This window comes from Saccostrea echinata, unplaced genomic scaffold (genome assembly GCF_033153115.1).
Source record: "Saccostrea echinata isolate AGI-Se365-2 ecotype Australia unplaced genomic scaffold, CSIRO_AGI_Sech_v1 ptg000015l, whole genome shotgun sequence".
Classification (NCBI taxonomy): Eukaryota; Metazoa; Mollusca; class Bivalvia; order Ostreida; family Ostreidae; genus Saccostrea; species Saccostrea echinata.
In genome coordinates, this window is record NW_026889764.1 from 513,716 (window position 1) to 537,407 (window position 23,692).

The 23,692-nt window shown below is 31.6% G+C and overlaps 2 long non-coding RNA genes across 3 annotated transcripts in view; both read right to left on the minus strand.

Annotated features, from left to right (window-relative positions):
- The window catches only part of LOC133187687 (uncharacterized), a 75,219-nt gene that overhangs the window by 15,839 nt on the left and 35,688 nt on the right, over positions 1-23,692 (minus strand). The gene's annotated exons all lie outside the window — the stretch shown is intronic.
- LOC133187686 (uncharacterized) lies at positions 7,920-19,789 on the minus strand. 2 transcript variants are annotated; one of them, XR_009721227.1, is made up of 4 exons: positions 19,753-19,789; positions 19,084-19,158; positions 14,258-14,651; positions 7,920-9,561 (listed from the first exon to the last, which is right to left on the minus strand). It is a non-coding gene; the product is annotated as an uncharacterized LOC133187686 (long non-coding RNA). The 2 variants fall into 2 exon arrangements; XR_009721228.1 differs by lacking the exons at positions 19,084-19,158; positions 19,753-19,789 and adding an exon at positions 15,886-15,935.

A 23,692-nucleotide genomic window follows, 5' to 3' on the forward strand; every position in this document is an offset into this window, starting at 1 on the left:
TCGCCTATAAGTCGGACATAGAGTTTTGGACCAAAATTTAACTCCCAAAAAACCGACTTATAGGCGAGTATATACGGGTAGTTTGATTTTGTTTTTTCTTCTTTGGTAAATTCTGTTTGTTTAACTTTTAGATACTCTCAAGTTAGTTTACAGGTAAAATGTCATAATTAAATAATTTACTTAACATATACACTAACACACCTTTTCACACAAATGACTTTTTTGCTTGTCAAAAAAATTCTGAACCGCCCGCACCCACCCCCCACCCCTCAGTCTGAAATTTCTTGATCCACCACTGAGAACGGCGGCGACAATATGAACAGGACGACAAAATGTACCGTCACAATCACGTTGCATGAAATAGCATACGAGACACGTCAGTGTGATTCAGACACCAATTGCATTCACAAAACTACCAAAAACAAAAAACAAAAACAAAAACAAAAAACAACGAAAGAAATTTTTAAGCAATACTATCTTTGGGGCGACAATATGTACAGTGAGGGTGAGGCACATAATGTCGCCATCGACAATATGTACATGTGTAACTTTTCAGCCGGCGATAATATGTACCTATGGACGACAATATGTGCAGTGAGGGTAGGTACAATTTGTCGCCAACGACAATATGTACAAAACGACAATATGTACCGTCACATACCTGCACACACTGTCGCCGGCGACAAAGTGTGCAGACCCTTGTGACACATGTTGCCGGCCTGAACTTCAGAGTTTGCAAGATGATAATCGCTGGTTGCAATTAAAATTAATTTTACTATTTAGCAATTAATTGAAAATTCATGGCACACACCGTATAGCCTGTAGCGTCATTGTGCAAAATTGTTCTGCACACATTGTCAGTCGTTCGGCAGAAGAAAAATAAGGCATAATTATTATATAGGCACATTATGTCAACGATGACAATATGTGCCAGTGAACGACACTATGTCACTTTAAAGGATGGTTCTTCATTACATTGCGATTTCGCCCCTTTTTTAACACAAAATTTACCTTTTCAAATCAGAACATTGTCATACTTTAGTTGAAAACTCTAAGCATGGTCTGTATAGATATGCCTAAAAACTAAAAGTTTAGCTCGTGTTCGAGATGTACTAAGTTTTATGAGCGAAATTCAGGCCAGGCCAGAACCTTAAATTCATTTGCAACTTAATGGGTCATAACCCGCTCAAACTCCATTCGCATGTGTGTTATGCGGTTACGCTATTACAAACGTCTTTTCACATGCAACAGTACCTTTTTCCGGTCCTAGTCAATCAGCAAAACATATGGTGGAACTCTTTATCAGCTCGTTCAATGTTCACCTGGAAGCTGAACTACATGTATGCGGTCTTCCAAAAGATGAACATACTTCTTAGACGACCAACACTTATCCTGTATGAAGAGGAGGAGATCGAATTTGAAAAACTCAGTGCTCAAATGTTGTCACATCCAGTGAACTCTACAACAGACTGCAGGCATGAATTTGTCAACGAAGAGTCAAACCCCCTTGTCTGGCTAACCTTTACTATAAAATTGTGTACCATATAAGTGTTATTTTCTGCTTGTTGCATTTTTGTGTATTTTTTTCATTTGTATTTTAATTATTTACAACACATTTTCCCCTCTTTATATCATGATTAATTCATAATTTAGTTATGATGTAATTGTCTTGCTAAAAAATTTCTGTTACAGAGAAAATCAAAGATGAATGATTTAGTGCATAATTAGAATATTTATTTCATTGCATATACATTTTATTAATTAGTTTGGCAAAATCCAAGTGCTCCGACAAATATGAGGTTGAAATATAATAGAGAACTACGCTCTTTGTGTAAGAAATAAATCTTTGAAAAAATCAAATTTCAGTATCATCGCTGCTGGATGATGAAACATCAGTGTCAGTATCTTTTGCAGAGTCTGGGACGCATTATTTGTTTCATAGGGCCATCTTTAAAAAAAAATGTTTGTTTGCCCTCTTCCGACCGACCGGCTAAAAATGGCCCGACTCAATTTTTTTTTTTTAAACCTCCAGGAAACGATATTTTTTTTTTCCTTGTTTATTTCTGAATTTTTTCATCCCTTCAACGTGTATGTTGAAATTTCTAGGGGGAAACATTTTTTCCTACCTACCTATCGACCCACTATTTATTACCCTGAGTCAGGAAAGGGCAAACAAATATTATTTTAAATGTGACCTATTCCTTTTTTTTTATTCCAGTCAAGTCACTATAATCTTCATTATTTAGGGATTCATTGTCGAAATCCACTGATGTACTTTCTGATTTTAACAAAATATCCCTCCAGTGAGAGAAATAATTCTCATTCCAATTAAGACATTTTAACGCCCTATTTCATCAGTCCTATGGAGGTTTTCAATAACATCTATATCTCTAATCATATGTACATTAGACAAGTGAGAGGGGGATGCACGTGCATTGTCGTGCAATATCACATTATACTTCAAAAATAACTGTGTGCAGGCTTCCTTAGAAACAGTTTTTAAGATTTTTTTTCTAAATGATCTACAAAAGGTACATTGTGAGATTTTGTGTCGATATAAAAGTGACCTATTCCTTTTTTTTTATTCCAGTCAAGTCACTATAATCTTCATTATTTAGGGATTCATTGTCGAAATCCACTGATGTACTTTCTGATTTTAACAAAATATCCCTCCAGTGAGAGAAATAATTCTCATTCCAATTAAGACATTTTAACGCCCTATTTCATCAGTCCTATGGAGGTTTTCAATAACATCTATATCTCTAATCATATGTACATTAGACAAGTGAGAGGGGGATGCACGTGCATTGTCGTGCAATATCACATTATACTTCAAAAATAACTGTGTGCAGGCTTCCTTAGAAACAGTTTTTAAGATTTTTTTTCTAAATGATCTACAAAAGGTACATTGTGAGATTTTGTGTCGATATAAAAAGTTTTAGCATTTGAATTGCCATCATCAGAAGAAGTCTGAAGCTTCGTCTATATATATTCCAATTAAGGGTGCATTTTGTGCAAATTTACTCATCCACAGTGACTTTTCCTCCGATAATACGGACCATTTTGGCACTAGCTCCGTACTTCGTTATCTTTCCCTTAGGGTTTCTTCGACTGGAAGCATTTGTTCGCTTTAATTCACCTATAACAGTTTACTTTTCTAGACATGATGAAATGGTGTTTTTCCAATATGGTTTACAAAATAATGTCAGTTTTAGTCGCCAAAATTAACTTTTTTATCTTCCAGCATTTAATGAACGGAGCGCTGATTTATTTTTAGGAACAGTATATACCCACAGTACTTTAAAATTTAAGAGAAGGAAAGGTGGTGGCAACAATACACATACAAAGTGGTTTCTTTTAAAATTCTGTGTTTGTGAAATACAGGCAGAAAGTGCAAATTTATATGCTATAGGCCCCCATTATACATCGATAGATACTTACCAATAAAAAAAAAACTAAGAGAAATCGGGAAAAATAACGCTTAATAACAAGTAAATAAAAAAACTTAACGCAACATATAGATATATCAAGTATATACGTTATCAATATATCTTGATTATTAGAAAAGTTTTCTCCCAGAATTTTATCCGATACAAAAAAAAAAAAAAAAAAAAAAAAAAAAAATTATTGTACCTCTACTGATTTTCACCAAATAAGAGTAAATTGACTCATTTTCCTGATTCTCTGAAAATATTTTTTGTATCGGTGTAATAAAACAGCTAAAGTATATCATTGAAGGAGTCAGCAAGATTCAAGTTCCCCTCGAGCAAGCCTATTTCCCTCGGCTTCGCCTCGGGAGATAGACTTGCTCTTGGGGAACTGAAATCTTGCTTACTTCGCCTCGGAAAATAGGCTTGCACGTGGGACTACAGTACGTGCATATTCTAATACTATTGTCGTCTTAAATGATTGATTAGTCGGGAAAAAATATGAAACTGTTCAATTCAAAAAGCCTTTTACATGTATCTACTTATTACTGTAATACATGTACATGTAATAGTTTTCAATAGTTTTTTAATAGAGACAAATTTGTTGGAATATTAAATTCAAATCCGTAAATAATAAAATAAAATAAAAACGTTTTAATCTTTAAAGTTGTTACGAATAAAAAATTATCAAAAGGGGTTTGTATTGAAATAAGTCGACCAAATGGGGTGGGGTGTAGATCGAGTCATATGTTTCGGAGGGTGCGTATCATTACCGCTACATTTTCAAAATTTTCATTACAACTACATACTCATTACCGCTATAAAAAAGATTATTACCGCTACATTGCCTCGTTTGTTATAGCCAACAGCTTTTTCATGAACATATTGATTAAAAGTACAACAAACACATGTATAAGACTTTTTTACTGCTCACCACGAGGGAAGTGAATGTAGGACTTTCAGCAGATTTTTTTTTTCACTTTTTTACTAGTATATAAAATCTACGTAATAAAACGTTTTCGAAAATATTAAAACAGAGAAATTGTTCATGGATAAAACCACAGGTACTTGTGGACAGTACCCCCCCCCCCCCTCAAAAAAAAAAATACCCCACTATACATTATAATGTATAGTGGGGTATTTTTGTGTGGAACGATTATTTTGGGGTTTTCACGATTTTTTCCTATGGTACACATGATGAATAAGTGCAATAAATCTAATTTGTGAAAAAAAATGTCCAACAAGCCCCAGGGTTGAATATCGGGGGGGGGGGGGGGTCCTGTCCCGAAGTACCTGTGGATAAAACACACAGTCTTCACAGAATTGATAGATCTATGAAGGCCATTTGCTTGACGTGGGCCTAGTGCTCACAGGCACTTGTTTCGTATACGGGGCACCCATACTTATTTTTACCACAAGGTGCCTAACTCCATTTCAGGCACCCCCGCTTCAAGCTCGTATTTTGTTCATATATCAATCATTAACCTACTTTAAAATTATATCGTTCGCTTCGACAGACTTTTTTCTTGTCAAATAGTTCCTTTCAGACGTCTGTGCTAGTGCTGTCTGGAAATCTCATCATTTTCATATTTTGCGTACAGTTTTTTTCTGACTCGTGTTGTTACTCTCCTTCCGGCCTGAATAGAACTCATGCATATTTCGTGCCATTGCTGCCAGATTTGAATATGTAGCGGTAATGAGTTGTAATCGCCAATAGTTTTATAGATAAAATATTAATGTAGCGGTAATGATCACCCGAAATTTCAAAGAAATGTAGCGGTAATGAGTTGAAATTTTTCGCAATGTAGCAGTAATGACCTCCCGTTTTGGAATACACAATGTAACTGCATTGCTCCTCGTCCGTTTAAATTTTCACCGAAGACATATTAATTTTTTAATATATCAATAGGTTTAATTTAATTTTACCTCGTCTTAACATTTAAATATTCTTGAATAATTCCTTTAAGTCCTTATAAAAAAATTATCTGATTTTTAAAATCATATCTCCATTCGAAAAAAAATGTAGAAAGCGCTATTTTTCTAAATACGCATTTCCACAGTAAAACAATAATAAAAAAAAATGCACAACAAACTACACCGCGTTTATAGTAATATTTCAATTAACCTAGATAGGCAAACTAAATAAATAATACAGATAATACCGTTATGTCTCAAAATGCACTGAACATTAGAACAATTAAAATTTTGGGATATGTTTTCTCGTGAATATTTTTTCCCAGTAAACCCGCAACCTATCTTAATTACGTTTTCTAGTTACGTTATGCACATTATGCTGACACGGCACAGTGTTTACTGAATTGAATTTCATTTATGAAAGATATTAAATAAACATGTATGGAAAATTATTAAAAAATTATTAAAATGAAACAGCAAATCACATAACTTGTTTGTGTTGACACACGCGCTTTTGAAGAACTTCTTGTGACTATTGTTAATAGATACAGTGTACTCCGCATTACAAAGTAAAACATGCTTGTAGCCAGGTGCCAGGGACGAACAATTTTAATCCGTTATAAAGGTAATTCATTATATCGCATAAACGAAAAAAATGACTTCTTTGGTTATAGTATCCATGGACATCATATTATATAAATACTGCATGTATATAGTTGAGGGTAACATTGTAAATTTTCAAATGATACCCTCTACTACATGTAGTATTTATTATATTATTCTGGGTGTTTAATACAAATACTGTAAATAAAGATGAAGCGCTCGCGCATACATTCTGGGCGGTATTTTTCTTGGGGGGGGGGGGGGGGGGTTTGATATCACTCGTCGTCAAGCAATGTTGACTGTTACTAAATTCTATCTGTTTCATCATTCAGAGGGTAACAGTGTTTTTTAAACAAATGTTTCTCAAAGAATCAAATTCCAGTAATTTACATAAAAGTATAATATACCAAAATAACGATGTTGTATTTCCGGGCCCTCAGATACTCTTGCAAAAATCTATAATATACAGGCCAACGGACTAACAAGCTCATTTCATTAGGCCACAGTAAATAAATGCTTTGTTTTGCGTCCCCGGGCGAGCAGGGGTTTTTTTCCTTCAAATTAAAATGTAGTAAAACTGAAAAAAAAAAACTTCCCAGAAATACAAATAAATTGACAAGTAATACATGTACTTCCTTTAAAGAGAAGTGACTGATGCTATCAAAATAAAGCATGCATTGAATTAGTTTTAAGCTCTACTTGTCGATTTTATATGATAGAAAGATTTTATGCAATGGTAGTGTTCGTCATTTGTAAGTGTGGACTTCTTGTATCTCTTCCGACAGTTTTGCCCGATTTAAATAAAACTTGGTATATACAAGTAGAGTACGCTAAGATACACAGAATTCTTTGTTTCACTTTTTTTATTTCAGTGAACGGTGTTGCCATGGTCACAAAAAAAGAATTTCTGTGACGTTCAAAAGTGCACTATGATTTCACCAATCTTGTAATTATAGGTTTAACTACATGGTGCACATGAAATTACACCAGTCAACGTTGTATGTACATGTAGTGGTTATCTACATACACTGTACTACATAAAATTTCTTAAATACCACAGTGACTGGGATATGATCTTGATGCATACATAAAACACAAAGAGGAAGGACAACAATTTTATACCCAGTCTTCAGATAATGCGTTCATTCGTTGAACTTTATGAGTTTTTTTTTTTTGGGGGGGGGGGGGGCACTGAAACTCGTGCTAAATTATTATTTTTTTTATTTTCATTTTGAATAAATAAATGATGAATTATTACTAAGGAATAAAATCAAGACCTTTCAACTCTTGTAGTATGAAAATTGAATTTAGTGAACAGAACTTTTGTGGATTTGTGATCTCGGCAATGTGCTATCAATAGAAGGAAGAAAAGTGGTTTTAGGTTCCTTAAATATTTCCAGAATTTCTTTAATGGAGTGTGCTCCAAAGCCCTGGTTCAATACCACCTGTATCCAACCTTATTAAATAATATATTATTTTTCTTAACCCCTTCCATCAGTATCATCAAAGTGGAAATTTGAAAAAAAAAGTGGGGGGGGGGGATTCTCATACAAGTACACAAAATGTGGAGCGGGGGGGGGGGGGGGGGAGTTGAGGTTGCTTAACATTGTCACTGATTTCTTTATTGGATGTAGATTTGATATCCTCAATATCACCCATGAAATTTAGTACTCTGTATTGTAGAAAAACCCAAGCGTGTGTCTTTCAGTAGCGTTTTTTCCTTGAACAAAGTTACTCTCATGGCCCCAGCCATCACAGTCTCAAACTTCACCACACCCCAAGTCATACGTAATTTCATACACAATTCACTAGTTCATCATAAACTCCAAGTTGTAAAGGACGGTGGCAGGGAGAGTGACACATTTTGGTCCCTAGATTTGGTAGGGCCAGCCTGAGGCATGTTACCGGATATTGCAAATGCAAACAAAGAATCTTTTAAGATATACATAGATATTTGATAAAAATGAATACAAATTTACTTTATTACTTTATTAATTCATTTATATAATGAGAATATTTTATCACATTGAAGAATACGGGCTAGGCTAGGAGATCAAATATTAAAACAGACTGATATATTTCAATTTTGGACCTCAAACATTACTTCCACTGAGACTTGAAATATAAATAGTAAATAATGCCTATCTCTTTACATATTTTCAAATTTGCTTTAAAAAAAAAATGATAAAAAAGAACTTGTAATAAAAAAAACACCTGACCAGAAGGATCACTTGAATCTTTACAATTAATTTCATTAATAAGTCAACTAATTCTGAACAATATTTGCATATAATATACTGGTTTACACAGATATAATTATGTGCCACACACAACCAAGTACAAATTCAAATTACTTCTCAAATAAGTAAAAACCCTCACAAAGACTTCAAAATGAAAACTGGACCTTTATGACTAGGCTTAATTCATCTTTTTCCATTAAAATCATTTATTATTTTAAAAAATTAAACTCACTTTGTTTCTTCAGAAAAGCTAGGGTGTACTTTTATGATCTTAAAATTATATGAATGAAAATCTAATACACTGAAGATGCCAAAAGCCAAAATGCTTGCCTGAGACATTTTGTGTCTACTGTTCTTAAAAAGATTGTTTTTAAAGATTTTCCCCCTCCATATTCCTATAAAAAATGTTGACACTTCTATACATGTACAATTTAAACCCTAATTTCAGTCCGTTTCTAACCCCAATGCCCATAAATTAAACAAATTTAAATGTTGACACATACATACATGCAAAATGAAAACCTTACTTTTAGCCCCAATGTCTATAATTTGAACAAAATTAAATCCATATGATGTTGTAATGTTTGCATATGACTTTGATTTATGTCACCCTGCTAGTTTTTCACTTATACCTATTTTTATGCAAAACATATAACCCCTTCTGCAGCTCTACCCTCGCCTTAGGGGCAATGAAAAAAACTTGAATCTATGCTCATTAAGAAAACTCTTGGATAACATTTGTCTTATATGACCAAATAGATCATAAAATGAAAGTTTTTAAATGTCTTTGACATTATCCCATTTTTCATATTTCTTCATTATCTCCCCTTGGAAAAGGATGCAGCCCTTTATTTGAATAAGCTTTATAACTCCTTTTAAGCTGAGATACATTGTACCAAATGTGGTTTACATTGACCAAATGTTAAAAAAAATTAGAAAATGTTAAAAGTTAATGGAGGTAAACACTCAAACATATAAATAATGCATTGTTGGACACCAAAGACTTCTTTTTATCAGAATTGTGCAATTGAACCTTTGCAATTGAGCCTTTGGATCAGGTGAGCTAAATTCCATATCCATGTTTAGCTATGGACCTTACTGTTAAACCAGGTGTGTTGTATCTCCTTGAAATAATTACACCATATACAAATGTAATTTTAAGGCAGTATGTTTTTAAATGTACTTTTAAAGCTTTAATTCAATTGTCACAGCAGATTTGGTGTAACTTCCAAGAAATATTTTCCGCATTGGCTGGCTCTCTCAGTTGGGCATTCAAGCACTCAAAATGGCTGCATGATTCGATCATTTTTTCTGATGAACACTAGGAATTTTCATTTGTCCTGGTTTTCTTCTTCAGCCCACCATCATGCATGCATCTATATATTGAAATTAAATTTAAATGATCATTTAATCAAGCATTTTTTAAAAAAAAACCACTTCCAATCATAAAATCCTTCCTGCATATTTATACATTATCATTTTATAAACTGTATGTTGCCCTACAATGTACATGTACTTATGATGTGCTATTTTTGTTTTAAATGTAATCCTTATACATTCTACTGTTATATGTATATGTTAATTGTTATTTGTAAATGAAAATAAATTTCAAAATAACAATCATCTTGAGAGTATTGCATAAGCCTACTGGCAAGTCACAGTAATCTGGTTCCCAAAGGCTATAATTCTGTCAAAAATCAACAAAGTGTAATGAAATGCAAACTTGATCTGTAACTTATCCAGGTACACTCACATATACTTAAAATCAGCTGAATACACATGTATCTGCGAGTGTTTAGAAAAAAAAAATCCAGAAAACCAAGTGACGAAGACTGACAGACAGACTGATGGACAGATAAGGGGGAAACCTATACTCCCCTCCGGTGTCACTGGTAGGGGATTAAAATAATTACATACGGTGTGCAAATATTTTGAAGACTCTCTAAAACAGTAGTTTATTCATTAATTTAAAAATGAACATCATAAAAATATTGATCCCTAAGTACATGTGTACATGAACATGATGTGTCATATACATGTAGAACATGTAGAACATGCTTACTAAATAAATTAAAAGGAAAACCCCACTTTTCAGAGCATAGCTGTAATAAAACAAAGAAGTGTGGAAAACCAAATGGAACAGACTGACAGTTAGACCGTGAAGGAGAAAACCTATAGTCCCCTCCAGTTTCACCCACAGGGGACTAATAAAATAAGAAGTTTACACCCCCTCAAAAGTTAAAAGACCCAACTTTTTTTTAATTGAGAATTTTTTTTCTAAATAGTGATAATCTTACATTTGGTGATTAAAACAGAATATAAAATTTAAAACTAGATTCACATAAAATTATGATGAATAAAGAGTAAAGAAAACATTTTTTTAAACATTAGAAATTTTAATTGATCCTTTTTAGCAAATATTTTTCATCACTTGCATCATTCTTGCTATGGCAGATTAAAATTTGAAGAAAGTAATTATCAAGAATATTAGATGTAAAGGTTGCAGGGGCTTTTTAATGACAATATTGTGTGTAGGAAGTTTTCACATATATACACTGCGCTGTAGAAAGCCTGTCCATTGCTAGAATTCATTCACTATTCGGTGTCGCCTGCAGATCGGCACTGAGGGATCACTTTACCAAGCATCTGTCTGTGTCTAGCTGTCCGTCTGTCTGTCACACCCTATATCTCAAGAATTGTTAGAGGTATGGATTTGATATTTTGCACATACATTGCTTGGCACTACAGCTTTTGTAAATTATCATGGAGGTACCGACCTTGTGACCTTTGACCTTGACCTTTAAAATAGTTCATAGTGCTGATATACAACATATATTTGACATTTAAGAGGTAAGTCTATGCTATTTAGCATGTATACTATTTGTCATAAGGCAATATAAAAAATATCAGCATTACAATCCATTTGACCTTGACATTTGACCTAATTTGCAAAAAATATCTTGGGCAGTTAATTAAACTTATGAATATTGAATTTTGAGAGGCAGGGTTTAGATAATTAGCATTAATATATGTTCATGATCTCATGATTATGTACTTTGAAACCGGCTATGATATTCAGTTACCAGACAAACTTTAATATATTCAAATACTATGAAAATAAATCATGATGGGTATTTCACAATGGATCATGTAGACTAAGATTTGCAGTAAACACATGGTAAAGATAGACTGAAATCTCTTTTGAATGCTTATTGGAAACATGTTTAGCTCATGAAAAAGTACTTTGAAACTGTATAATATTCTGATACCACACAAACTTATACATGTATTCAAAATACCATAAAAATACATCGGAATCAGTATTCAACAATGGATCGTGAAGACTGACAATGGTTGCAGTAAAGACAGACTGAAATCTTTTGGAGGATTGTTGGAAACAATTAATAAAATGATAAATAGTTATTTCTAATAAATTCAAATTTAAATGTTTATTTGACATGTCTTTGAGGGTTAAGGAACCATATTTTCTTTGATTGTCAGATTCTATTGCAGTCGTATACTTAATCCATGTATGTCTTTTTTTTTTACAGGCAAATGCATGAACTATCAGTTTATCATACTTTATATATAGTAATTAAGTAAAAAGCTGACCATGCACTCATAGATTTGTTTACACCTGAAATGAAACTACAAAGCAGGTGACACATGTGTTCCTTGAAACATGTACTCTTGTTTAAATATGTTGTCTACATATACACTTAATGTCTTCAGCCTGCTTTTAACAGATTTTATCTAAAAGTATCTAATGATTTTATTGCAAATATAAATTCATTAAATCTATATGTCCTTTATTTGTCACACATAGTCTTTTAATTAGGGGTGTATTGTTATACCAGTTAATAATACATGTATGGAGATACCTTTCAACTGAAGTTGGTTTCCAGTTAAAAGCAATAATTTATCTTAACTCTTTTTTTTATTTGTCAATTTAAAAATTAGAAAAGAATTCAAGTCATCGTAAAGTACACTGTACTTTACAAAATGTAATTTCTTTTTTTTTTGGTTTTTTTTTGTTTGTTTTTGTTTTGAGATATAGAATTTTGTATTAATTATTCTATAAATTATATTTAGGCCAAACAAAAAAATATGTGTGGTTCCGGTTACACTTCCAAAAAAATTAGGGTAGGTAGGTAGGGATTTTTTTTTAATTTTTTTTTTTTAACAAAATGATTTTCTTAATTTTTTCTAAATAATACCTATCACTGCTTTGCAAATGGCATTTAGATGTGGTGTGATAATATACTAGTCAATATTGGTCGGGGACACCTATATGCTAGCTTGCTTTGGATTTAACACTATTAAACACTTGCAATATGTTTTGCAAGGAGGCCGTCATTGCTGAAACTAAAACTTAAACTGGAGCCATTGATGGAAATCGAAATTCCGGAAAAAATATGAAAATTGCCAAAAAAAAAGTTAGGGTCGGGGGTATAAAATAGGGAAGGTCGGGTAACCGGAACCACACATATTTTTTTATTTGGCCTTATAAACAAACCTTATTTCATAATGATTGAAGAATGCATTTATTCCTAACAATTTTACAGTGAAAACTTTTATGATTTTTTATATTCTGCAGTAGAACACGTAGAACAGAAGTAAAAAAAAAAGTGATATGCATCAATATATATCATAAAACACAATTAAGTCAAAATATTGTCATGATTATCTTTTTTTTGCATTTCGATACTCATCCCTACTTTTAACTCAATGAATCTTTACTCTAGACTTTGTAATTTTTAAATGAGAAAGCATTTATGAGATTAGATTCAAAGCAAAGCTAGGGGCTGACAACAAAACAAGAGGCCTATGGGCCACAACACTCACCTGAGTCACTTTGGCCCTGCTGTTCTGCAACAGGTTTTCCCCCAATATACATGTATTTCTATGTAAAATTTTGATTGTATTTTGTGGCCCCATCATATATATAGTGGCCATTATTTGTTAAAAAAAATGAATCTATGCTACCAGAGGATGCTTCCACATTAATATGATTCATCATGGCTTTGTTGTTCTTGAGAAGAATTAAGCGTTTTAAAGATTTACCCAATATAATCCCTATATTGTGCCCCAGAAAGCTTGCACCTAATTTTCATCTTTTCTAGTCCAATATTTCTTGAGAAGAAGATATTTAAATTTTTTTCCTATATATTTCAATGTAAAAGTTTGATCCCCTATTGTGCCCCACCCTACCCCTGGGGGACATGTTTTGAACAATTTACAATCTACACTACCTCAGGAAGCTTTCAACTAAATTTTATCTTTACTAGTCCAGTAGTCTTGAGAAGAAGATTTTTAAAGATTTTTTTTCCTATATATTTCAATGTAAAACATCCATTCCCTATTGAGGCCTCACCTTACCCCCAGGGGCCACGATCTGAACAATTCATCATCTACAATTCCTTAGGCAGCATTTATATAAGTTTCAGCTTTTCTGCCACAGTGGTTCTTGAGAAGGAGATATCTAAAGATTTTTCCTATAAGTAAGTAAGTATTGTGGCCCCATCGTGACCCCCCCCCCCCCCCCCCAGTGGCAAGATTTAAATAATTTAGAATCTACACTACCTCAGGAAGCTTCCATATAAGTTTCAGCTTTTCTGTCTCATTGCTTCTTGAAAAAAGATGTTACAATGATTACAATGACCCCACCCTATTTGCATTTTCCTGATGATCTCCCCTTGGAAGGGAAATTGGCCCTTCATTTTAACAATTTAGAATCCCCTTTACCCAAGAATGTTTTGTACTTTGCTTAAATTTGGCCAAGTGGTTCTTGAGAAGAAGTTGAAAATGTGAAAAGTTTACAGATGGACGGACAGACATGTGATCAGAAAAGCTCATTTGAGCTTTCATCTCAGGTGAGCTAAAAACTCAAAAAGAGGGAGGGGGTGTAAAGTCATACATGCACCTTGTCCTTTAGCTTTCATGAAAATTGAAAATATATGTATTTAAAAAAATCAATGAGAGAAACTACATGTAAAAATTAGTTAAAATTAAATGGTAGTAATCATAATTGTTAGATTATTAACAATCAAGATAAATGTTTAATTCAATTACCAATAAAGAGATCCAAGTTTAAAGCCATATTTCCAAAGGTTGATTCTTTGTCATCAAAACTCCTAAAATCCTTCTTAGTCTTAACTTGCACATCTTCCTTGAATTTTTGACAATCATGATTTTTGTTAATTTTGTCAGTTCAACAGTATTTCCTGACTTTATGGAAGTCTGAAGAAAGTCCTGAGGATTACACTCTACTATTCTTTTTTTTCACACTCCCATGGAAGTTATTCTGATTTGTCATATTTGGTTTCTCACAATCCTTAAATCTTTCTAATGTGGCTATACATGCTTCCTTTAAACTTGGTTGATATCATGTGTTCTATAATCCACCACAAGCTGTAGAACAGACGTCCTTCTTTTTACAGGGTTTGTTGCTAAGAAATGTTCATAACTGAAAAGATAAAGTGATTCCCATCTATTAGAATGTTGAAGACCTTTAATGAAATATCAAGATTACAAACAGTATTCAAGCTCAAAAGAGGTGGGATGAGTTATCATGGAGGAATAAGCATCCCCTGTCAACTAGTTACACCTGCTGTGAGCTCCTTGTCATAATAGGGTGAATGGATAAATCTGTAGACACTTCAGTATGAAAATAACAGCCTAACAATTTCTGTATGAAAACATCAGTAAACACTTGACTTATCTGTAGACTGTATTTGTTAACAAGGTCATTGTAACAAACACAGAATTTGCAAAATGTTGGCTATACCTGTATCATCAACTTATTTGCCAATAGCTTGCCTCATTTTAGTTATTGTTTGTACTTGGTACACATGCTCTTGCCCTTTGAATCAATTGGGAGACTTAAACTCCATATGCAGGTGATAATGCTACATAAGTAAGAGAAGTTAATAATAGAAAAATTAAAGTTACATGTTTATCATAAAGTTTAATTGTTACCTTGCCATTAATGTCTTTAGTAAAATATTCAAATATGAAACAGATGTATAAGCCTCTGTGGTGTCTTCAATTTTGAGTTCAAAGAGATATACATGTGAATGAAAAAAATTAAATATAATGAATAGTGATCAATCTAAGAAAATCTATAAGCAATACAAATCTGTGAAGTGCCTGGCAAAAAACAAGGACCCTCTGGAAATTCCAGAGGTGGGATCAGATGTCTAGGAGGAGTAAGCATCCTCTGTTAACCGGTCACACCTGAATAAGTTAATGTAGGAATAAAAATGAATAATTACTATCCATTGATAAAGCATCATCAGTATATCATTATACATAATATATCTAGTAATGTACCGTTAGTATGTATAGGACAGGAAATACAAAATATAGTTATTTATAAAACAGTGTATTTTCAACTTCAGGTCATCATATTAAAAAAAATCCTATATTTCCAAACATTGAGGAGGACTGGTGGCTTTCATTTGTTTCATTGTATTTAATCATGTAAATAATGTACCTGACCACAAACATATGGCATGTGGCTTACATGTAATCGTGCTATATTACGCATGCATCAAAATTTAATTCTAATTATTGCTTTGCTTAGTGTTCACATGGAGTTAATGCAAAGAAATTTGATGCGCAGTAAATTAATTTGAATTAACTTATTTGCATAAATTCTCCATGTGAATGTGGTTCAAATTTAATTTGTATTAACTTACGTTCAATTCGAATTAAACCCTCCTTGTGAAGACGACATAAAATGTACATATCTCATACTGTACACCCTCAACAAAGTTTCACAACCAGTTAATACATATTCTTTTCAGCTGTCAAAATCACATTCGCATGATTAAAATGAAAGTGAATGTTAAGTTGAATACCGATCCCGATTAGACTAAAGACAATTAAAGGACTGTTAAGGACCCTCTATACACTAAATCAAAAATGTTTTTAGTCCAAGATAAATAAATTGAATACTTTATTTGCATGTGTTTTCTCACTTAAATAAACAATGTGTAGAGATTTCTGTTCATCAATACTTTAATGTCTTTGAATATTTTTCTTAGGGTGTAATGTACCCTATGCTGAACATGTTGAAATTCAAGAAAGTAAAGTAGATCTGATTAGCTCATTATGTATGCCTTTATATAATATGATTTTCTTATTCAATTGTTAAGAATGCTTGCATTAACTAAAATTCAATAACAGACTGCTAGGATTTCAATAGATTTATTAAATTTGATTTAGACCCCAGGGCGAATTAGTCTCTATCTCCATAAAATACCATAAAATCAGAGCTCTTTGGTGTACAGTATATTCAAGTGGAATATAATTTAAAATTGACATAGAGTGTAATTGATTTGTATGTGAAAACTGAAATTAAAATAATCATGGAGGGTAAAAAATTGGGAAGGGGTTACAATCTTTCAGATTTCTTCTAATTCCATCAAAAAATATATACAGAGAGCTTAATTTATGCAATCTAAGTAATACACAGATGATAACATTTCTTGTTCATTTGAAATTACATATAATATTCTTGGCACACAGACTTGTTCACTATCAACAACATGTTTACCTTTTAAATGAAATTTTAATATCTGGTTAAAGTGGTAACAGATACTCTTTATTAACAAACTTCTCTTAACATAATTGATCACTCAGGTTTACAGGGTCTGCCAGTCAATCGATATCAAACATTAATTAATAATGATTCCCTCTTATATTTTTTGTTGTTATTGTCTTGTCTTTTATTGTCTTGTTTAGTATTTTTAATACACTTACAAACAACTTTTTCCATAACACTAAATAATGATTTAAGTTGACTTTGGTCTGAGTAATTACTGTGCTTTTCCAGTCACTGCACTTAAAAATACGAAATGCATCTGCTGTAAGTTTTACTCGCATTAAGGTGTTGATTATATACTGTAGAAGCACAAATTTTCGTGGGGATAAAATTTTGTTATTTGTTATCTGAGAAGGTTTTGTGGGCATTAAATTTCGTTGTTACGAATGTAACCCTACTCATTATACTGAAATGTAAAATTTCATGTGGGATTTAATTTCGTTGAATAGATAATGTTAACAATTATGGTTAACAATGAACAACTGTCGAAATAAAGGAATGTTTCTGCTTTAAAAGCATATACATGTATTGTATATATATATATATGCATGTATATATATAAAATGTAGCTTCTCTGGCCTTTCTATTGATAATGTAAATAAGTGAGCAGAGTCATCTAGTGTGATTACATTTTTTATTACTTTGAGGGGAAAAATCATAAAACCTGTTGAAATTTTTGATTTTTTTATTCTACCGGTAATTGCTAATAGATCCAGTTTTACATAATGCCAATGTTAGCTTCACTAATTTATGCATAATTAATCCCATATTCAAAAAAAAAAAAAACAAAAATGACTTTTCCCTGCATTTTCCAGTGCCTCATGTTAGAGTGGGAGTGAGTTAAAAAAAACTGCAAGATTTCAAACAGCTGCAAATCTCTGTTATTTATGTCTCTATGATGTACACCCTTGATGACAGAAAACTTTTGAAGGATTTTGAATATTTGTAAATGTTCAATCATAATTCCATATAACATACTTGTATTCTCTGCATTTGGAAAATCTTAATTTTCATTTATTTTTTTTTTTAAATCCCTGAATGGAAGTAAATCTCTTCATTTTGAATTTCAGTGGTTGCATTATACCCCAATAAATACATGTATAAGTGTGTATCCCTCCTTCTTTGTTTTTTTGTTTTGTGTTTGTTTTTTTGTTTTTGTTTTGTTTTTGTTTTGTTTTGTTTTGTTTTTTGTTTTTTTGCTGAAAATAAAAGTGTGCACACAATAAAAGAGAATTTATAGTAGTTCTTATTTGTTTAATATATTAATACATTACATGGTATACCCCAATGACAACAATGGCCAATGGTGTAGTATTAATTATCTGTCCTGTTTATTATCAGTCAGGGGTGAAACTGAAATCAGTCATATTTAAAAATGATTGATAATTGTCATTTCTTCTAACTACATAAGGTACATGTTTTTATTATTTTTGTAAATATGACTTGTTTTCATCATATTTCCATTCCCAAGTGAATTCTTCCAACCCATTTACTACAGTAATAAGATAAAGTACACTATCCTGCCATGGACCCATGTGTAGAGAAACATCTTGACTAACAACTGAAACCAAAATAAATTAGTGCGCCCCGTAAAACTAACGAGATAATTAAACAATTTGATGAAAAATGATGAAATACAGTCATATTTAGTTTTAGAAATAACTCTATATTTTAAAATAAACTCCAAATAGTTATGGCTGTTTTTCATCATTATTCTACAAAATGATGAATTTTAGTCATTTTTAAAACTCAAGTTTATGACTAGAAATCATCATTTTTAAAAATGATGATTTTCAGTCTCACCCCTGACTGATTATGGAAAATAGCTAAATAATGAAAATTATTGGTATGACTGTCAGTTGCAAACATCTTTTTTTTTAATATCCCATTTCATTAATTTTATTTTACTCTTTATCTGGACTACATGTATCACTGGTGAAGTTCCATCTTTGTCTTTTAAACTGAACCTTTAATTTTTTTTATACTGGCACAATTAACTGATAACATACAGACTTAATTTTAAATTTATTGATCCTCCCAAATATTTGCCGGTCTTGGGCCAACAGACTGTCATTATGGTAAATAAATATTACATGTAAAACACTGATTCATGACTGTAGTATGAAACAATGCAGGAAAAGGTATACAGATCATGCTGATACACAAACACATTATCATGAACATGAACTCAGCTCATTAGAACTTCAGGTAGTGTTTGTTTTTTTCCTGACATGTAGCTTAAATTAATTATACTATTAAATGAATGAATATTATATAATTGCATTCATACCATAAACTTCTCCCTGCTGTGTTCTGGGAATCCATGAACATTGATAATTTTCTGATCCGAAATCAATGAATCTACCTGAAATGTATTATAATAATAACATCAGTTTTAAAACATGAATTCCAGGATGATAAATAAATAGGAAAATATTCTTCAATGACTGTAACTTAGTAGAAGTCGCATCATTTTCATGAATCATCACAGTCAGGGACCTATATACTGTTATACTAGTATATAGGTCCCTGTCACAGCTATATTTACATATTCTCTCAAAATTGTCCCAATGCAATAATGAGTGCATGTCAATAAAATGACAAGTATCAATCTTTAAATTCTCATACTTTGAAATCTTTGTACATTAAAATTAGGGCATGTCACTGTCTAAATGCACAGCATGTCTTTGACATAAATATCAACTTATATTATAAGCTGCACTATATCTTCAGTTTGTCAGGGCTAGAAGATCACGTTGAAGCAGGGACCTATACATGCTTAACAATTATATCATTATGTCCCTGGGAGAAGTAAACAGCTGCCCCCCCCCCCTCCCCTTTCATAATTTAAATGTGCAGAAATTATTTCTAATATTCACGCCTCAGAAGTACATGTGTTTTTTTAGTTGACAGCTTAATGTGTACACAATATTAACAATGATTTTAGCAGCCCACGTACCTATATATAACCCAGGCAGACTGAACGTTTCCCCTGCCCATAACACATGGCGTGACCGACTCTACTTTCGTTTTTAATACGAAACCTTCGAACTTGACATGACACATAAACAAGATGCGAAACGCAAGAAAACATTTAAAATTTTTGACAATATATTTTGCTACACATTGCAAAAGATCAACGTTGATTCAATAAAATTGAAATATTAGATGCAGAAATAGTTTCTCTCCGCGAGTACAACAAATGCCAATACGGAACGTGTTTATTTTCCCAGAGACATACATGTAGATATAGAAAAAAATTTCTTTATGTTTTTACTAACATTAATAATAATAACTTTTAGTATATTGATTAAAACCATTTATACTGCAATCATGCAACGATGCACATTGTAACTATACAGCATATACATGTATACATACCGTAGGAAAAATATTGAGTAGACAATAATGCCGTAATGTCATAATGGACACATATCTTTACTCATTAATTCATAGGCCATATTTAATACACAAAATTTTTCATTTATTTATTTACAGATTTTTTACTTACCTTTTACAAAGTTTACTTCGTCCTCATGTACATGACTAAGTGTGAAACGGGTACTGTATTATGATGTCATTTACGACGTCATTTGATGTAACGAGCATGCGCACTCGCAATGTGTGTAAGTCTCGCCGAGAAGAAAAAATGATGGATCCGTGGTCATCTTATACACACTCATTACACAGATCTCATGCATCCGGTCAAATTAACACTTCATTTTTTTGAAATGGGATGCATCCTAGGACATTTTCCAGTTGATTTATGATAAAATCCAACTGAACACCACCATTTCGTGTTCATTTGGATTTTTCCGTGTTCATTTAAACGTGTGCCGTCTAAAGCACGTGTCCAATTGACAGGGTTTACAAACACACACACACACACACACACACACAGATATATATATATATATATATATATATATATATATATATATATATATATATATATATATATATATATATATATATATATATATATATATATATATATATATATATATATACATTCAACAACGGTATCATGCTTTTTTTTTTCAGGCAAATATTAGTAATTAAAAGTGAAGGAGTTATTTACCACCCATGTTAACAACTTTACTGTTGTCCAGTTGTTTAACATGGGATCCTTAGAAGTTGGACCTTTCCAGAGTAGTTTACTCCAACCTTCTATATTCCACCTATATATCCCATTTTGTATTTTATGCACATTTTGGAGAGCGAATAAATCTCCTTCTATTCGGCAAAACTAGATCTTAACATAATTAGATATATCCCGGAAATTCAAGCGTCGTACCAACGGGGGTAATTTTCGATCTAGTTATTTTCACCATGTGAATTCTGAATCACATGTTACTGAACAGCAAAGTTTACAATTGAAATAGAATATGGGGTAAGACCACTTCTCAAAAGCAAATATCGTTTCTTTTCCGATGAATTATTAGTCATATCCTTTTTAATCTGCTTTCAGACGCATTTGAAAGAAACAAAAGTACAGATGTTGATATTTTCTATATTGAAGATCGAGAGAGGGAAACCACCAAATCAAACGTTACCGCGCCAAAACATCAAAACATGTTTGATGACAGTTCCATTAAAATTTGCACTTTAAATGACAATAATATTCATAGAACATATGTGTATTTTTATATTGAATTTGCACCTATTTACTTTTTCTTTAAAAGCGATGGAAATGTGAAAAATGAAAAAAAATCACCGATCATCAAACCTGTAACGGAGAATCTTCGAGATCCTGCGAGAATATTGCCCAGTTTCCTTTCCTTTTCTTCCTCATCTGACGGTCATATTGATATCTCAAATAAATTTTGGTCAGGAAATTGGCTAGGTCAAGCTCTCTTTACAGTTTTAGTGTTTTATGGGCCGACTCTGTCAAGGTACTGTAGCGCATACATAAATAGCATAGGTTGCAAAAACTTGCACGTAGCGATGTGCATTTATGTGGGTCAAAAATTATTAATTTTAATGATATAATCAAAATTATTTAATTATAAATCAGATAATTTTCTAAATATTTAAAACGTTGAGTTGTAAATGAATTCCAAATCCCATCGGAAATTTTTATTAAGTATGTTTTTTGAGAGATGCGCCATACTGTCCCTTTAAGAAATTTTTCATAAATTTAGAAAAATGAATACTGTAATGGCTATCTATCTGTATTATATGAACAGACTTTGTCATAATTTGACGTTCCACCCGTAATGCTGTTGCAATTAAGGAATACTTTGAGAAAACCAAGGAACATTTTCAATAAATATTCTAGTTTTCTTAACATACTTCCCTACGATCATGTTGAGTGTGTCATGGCAAATATATCTATATACTTCAATATTATCTTAACCTAAGTTAGGTTAAAAGGAAGTTAACAGTAGTCGATTCGATTTCGTATTTTATATATATATATATATATATATATATATATATATATATATATATATATATATATATATATATATATATATATATATATATATATATATATATATGCATGAATGTATTCAGCTTTCACCCTGGATTATTTTTCAATAAGATAATGTGTCTCAGCATCTTCTTCTCAGTGTCTCAGAGAAAGAAACCAGTCAATTATTTTCCATCATTTTACTTGAAGCGTAGCACTCACAATATACTAGTTTTGTCAGATTCCTCCAAAGAGACTCACATATTTTCTCAGACTACTAGTTCATAAGCTAAATTTTCCAATTCACTCAACTGGCGCTTAACACATCTATGATATTTTCAGGGACTGAACGTTATGTTTATCCTTCATTTATCCTTCATTTAAGGTAATACTGAAAGGAATTTATTCCATTTTGCTTTTGGTTTTATAAAAAGCACAGCTTTCTCTATGTATAATATCGAAAGTTGTAAAACACTGCCTTTATCAACTGTTTGAAATGAAAAAAAATACAGATCTTCATATATATATATATATATATATATATATATATATATATATATATATATATATATATATATATATATATATATATATATATATATATATATATATATATATATATATATATATATATATATATATATATATATATATATATATATATATATATATATATATATATATATATATATATATATAAAACAACTAGCACTACTAGTTGTGACTTCACCAGAGTACATCCGATAGACCGGACGCAATTCATATCGCTCCGGATTTCTTTGTTCACAACTGTTTATAAACTTCAAATTAAACAAGTAACACTAAATATTTAGCGTTTGGTAGTTTAGTAGTAGTACTAGTTGTTTTTATTTCTCTATTTCCTTTGTTTTTATGACTTCTTAACTTTTTTTTCTTTGTCCTGAGGAGGGGACAGGTCGTCCCGAAAATTTGACAATTATTATTCGTGTCGTTGGTCATTTTTAGTGCTTTATATAAATTTCCATCCGTGACCTTGTATCTTCTTAGTAGATCCGACATTTAGGATATACAGTGTTGTTGGTTTTTAGTTGTTGTTGGTTTTTAGTGCTTTATATATATATATATATATATATATATATATATATATATATATATATATATATATATATATATATATATATATATATATATATATATATATATTCCAATATTCCATTTAAATCACAAGAGAATTGTAACATACAACATTATGAGTTCACTTTAAAAAAATGATTAAAATTATAAAAAAAAAAATTAAATTAAATAAAATTAAAATTAAAGTTCAATTTATATACAGGTATGAATCTGAGTGCATGCGTATGGTATATGGAATTCCAACGGCACCTGGACCTCAAATCCTTAGAAAATGAGTTTAAATAAGCACAAAACATACAAGTAATAAATATTTAATCTTGAATATATGAACATGGCATGGCATGAATGAACGAATTAATACATAAGTGAT